Here is a 4,091-nt window from a genome sequence, read left to right as displayed (position 1 = left end):
ATAGGGTTTGGTTTAATATGCATACACTTTTTTTGTAAACCTGTGTAATTTATATCAATATTAGTTTATAATTAAAACATTTTTCTTTTATATTTTACTCACTTCTTTAAGATAATTTTTCTGCGGATCATACGAACGAGAGTTCAAATAATACACAATGCAAAATGTTAGCTAAACCCTAGTTGCGCGAAACAATAAAATAAGCCCCCTTTCTTCAACGAATCAAATTCGACAATGAAAATAAAATTTATGAATTTTCTTAACATTATGTTAAATGATAACATTTTGAAAGAAAAAACTTCATAAGTATTCGGATACTTCCTATGAAGTTTTCAAATACTGCTGAATTCAATCAACATACTCAAGTGTTTTGGAAAAGCGGAACAGTGTTTTATGTAGCAGAGCACTGTTGAGTAACATTGCTCAGTTATTCAAATTTATGATGTTCTCTTTTTTTCTTCCTATCTTTTTTAGTACTCTAAAATTTATGTTCCATTTACTCATGTACACATGTGAAGAGTATTTCTGCCGGTATATTTGCAGACCTTTGTTACATACATACATTCATATTACTTGCATTTATATTACATACATAAATTTTAAAGACCTACTGTACTTTTCTTGTACTACAATATACATTCATATTACTTGCATTTATATTATATACATAAATTTCTAAGATTATATTCAACACTTTAAAATTTTACTGATTGAATAATACACACATTTATATATGTATATGTTACTGTTTTTTCTTATGGAATTTCAGCTTCAGTGGTACAGTGATGTACAAATATTAATATTTTTTAAACGTAACTTAAACAATTTAAAGTTTTCACTAAAATTTTTCTTCAATTCTTTGCAACATTAGGCAAAAGTCAGATTTTTTTTTTTCTCAAATATTCGATAAAAATTTCATACGAATTTTCGCCTGTGCATTGCCGTGCTTTTATACTACAACTTTTAGGATTTCGTTTGAAATATGGTAAAATATTTCAACGATTATAATTAACAATAAACGTTTTCCTCAATTTTCTTTGCCGTTGTAGCCAAATTTCGAATATTACAACTTTATTCAAATAACTTTTTTTTTCAATAATACAATAGTTCGATAGTTTTTATAGATCTTTTGCTTTGCGTGTGTGCCAGATGTCAGATGTCGAACTTGTATTCAAAGATTTACAAGCAAAATTTTCAAAAGTTACCAAGCGTGTTCTTCAAAGCCGTCCACTTTCAACAAATCGGGATAAAGTTGACGAATATAAGAAATCTTTAATCGAAACTTACAACGATATTTTAATTCAAATAAAAAAATTCGGAACAACAAGGAAACAAGCCAGCTTCTATAATTAAAAGTTTACCGCGGTGCAGAGAAAAACTACTTCAGTGTTTTCAAAAAATTGGGTGTAAAGTTTTAGTACCCGAAGATTTTTCAGCTCTTATAAAAGAAGATATTTTAAATCCTGAAGTAGATTCCGACGACGACTTTGCTGACGCTTGTTCAGCTGGAACACCAGAAGTTTTCACCGTAAAAAAAAGTTGTTCTTTGCCTTCATTTAAAGATTTTTTACAAATTGAAGACACGCCTTGCGTAACGATTAGTTCACCGAATATAAATTTTACTGAATATACAAACGAAATAAAGATGGCAACACCTGAGCAAAAGAAATCATTTATTAGCCTATGTGCGTCTATAATCCGAGAAAACTATAGTGGTGACCCCCTATCGCTCGACTCATTCATTGACAAAATAAACTTAATTGAAGAATTATCAGATGAAAGTTTAACTACAACATTTATAGCATTTTTAAAGTCTAAACTCGAAGGCAAAGCGCGTGAGGTTTTACCCAGTCAAATAATTTCAGTGGATCAAATAAAGGTTGCGCTACGCAGCAGAATCAAACCAGATAATTCCAAAGTTGTCTCTGGCAAAATCGCGTCATTACATATTACTAATAACAACTATGCCGAGTTTGCGAAGCGAGTAGAGGAATTATCTGACGCATTAGAGCGATCTTTAATTATTGAGGGTATGACTCAAGCAAAAGCCCATGAGTTAGCGGTAGAGCAGACAGTAAATGTTTGCAGGCTGAACAGTCGTTCAGAACTAGTAAAATCTATTTTAGCATCAACCACTTTTACGGATTCGAAAGATGTAGTCGCAAAAATGATTGTAGAACACAATAATGAAGCCAAAGAGCGGCAGGTGTTATCTTTTAGGTCACGGGCAAATAGACCAAATAGTTTTCGAGGAGGTTTTAGAGGGCATAACAACTATGGCTATCACAACAATAGTTTCAGATTTAATAACGGCAATACAAATAGGCACAATAATGGCAATAACACAAGGCAAAATAATAATCAAAATAATTACAATAGAAGTAACAATTTTAACAATAGACGAAATAATTACAGAAATAGCACAAGCAATCGTTCGGCAAGCAACAGAAACAACTCTTCTCGTTCAAATTCTAGAAACACTTCTAATGTTCGATTTTTAAACGCCGATGCCCCTCAGGAGCGAACACTGGGGGAGCAGGAGCTAAGCAATTAAACGTAGTTACCCCTGAAAAATCAATATACTGCTTGAACCTTAATTATTCAGATTTTATTGAATTGAATTGTACCGATTCTTACAAATTATGCTCGTTTCTCGTAGATTCACAAGCAGACATCTCATTAATCAAAATTTCCAGTTTAGCAAGAAATTCCGCAATTAACAGCAGTAAAACAATTAATATCATTGGTGTAACAACAGAAACGGTTACAACATTGGGAACCGTAAGTACAAACTTGGTTGTATCAAATTTTTTTATTCCGCATACTCTTCACGTTGTAGATGACAGTTTTAATATACCTTCTGACGGCATACTAGGCAAGGACTTTTTAAAGACGAACAGATGTATTATTAGCTACGCAAATGACAGTATAACTATCGGCATCGGGACAGAAAGCACTAAAATAGCAATTGTACACGGTTCAAATACCGACACTTTAGTCATTCCTCCAAGATGTGAAGTTTTTCGTTTATTTAAATTGACTAATTCCAAAAACCCTGTTTTCGTAGACTCTCACGAGCTTTGCTCTGGTGTTTTTACATCAAAATGTGTCGTTGACACAACAAATCCAATTTTAAAAGTAATAAATACTACGGACGAGGTAAAATACGTTCGTAACTATAACATCAAAGCTGAGGATATAAGTAACTATAATGTCTACAAAATAAACGAAACTTCCCAAGAGACAAAACGTTTAGAGGAACTAAAGTCAATTTTACAAAAACAAATGCCAAAATATGCTAAAAACAAATTGCTTGAATTATGTTTACAATACGCCGATGTATTTGCCTTAAAAACAGACCGTATGACACTCAACAACTTTTACGAACAGAAACTTCGACTGAATGACAAGACTCCCGCTTATATCAAAAACTATCGATTGCCGTACTCACAACGCGAAGAAATAAATAGACAAGTCGATACTTTACTGCGAAATGACTTAATCGAACCAAGCTCCTCTAATTATAACAGTCCATTAATTTTAGTACCAAAAAAAGATCCATCCGGCCAAAAATCGTACCGCATGTGCGTTGACTTTAGGGCGGTTAATAAAAAGCTTATCGCTGACAAATTTCCACTAGCACGTGTGGACGACATATTAGACAACCTTGGTCGAGCAAAATACTTTTCGACTTTAGATCTGTTTTCTGGTTTCCATCAAATTCCATTGCATAAAAACTCGCGAGATATAACATCTTTCAGCACTGACAAGGGAGCTTTTCGCTGGAAAGTTTTACCATTCGGTTGAAATGTAGCACCGAATTCTTTTTCTCGAATGATGTCAATAGCCTTTTCAGGCATTTCTCCAAATCAAGCTTTTTTATACGTTGATGACGTCATAGTTATAGGTTGTAGTGAGACTCACCATTTAAAAAATCTAGCTAAAGTGTTCGAAACTTGCAGGTACGCCCGTGTAAAAATCATGATGTGGAAAATTCCACATCACAGAACTCTAATTCTGAGAATATGTACCACCTTACAAAGCCAATAATGACTTTACATGGAAATGATTTATCTAAGGAAATGTATAAT

Source organism: Rhagoletis pomonella, unplaced genomic scaffold (assembly GCF_013731165.1).
Source record: "Rhagoletis pomonella isolate Grant_MI unplaced genomic scaffold, Rhpom_1.0 Rhpom_scaffold_00003, whole genome shotgun sequence".
Classification (NCBI taxonomy): Eukaryota; Metazoa; Arthropoda; class Insecta; order Diptera; family Tephritidae; genus Rhagoletis; species Rhagoletis pomonella.
Note: the sequence above shows the minus strand (reverse complement) of the source record.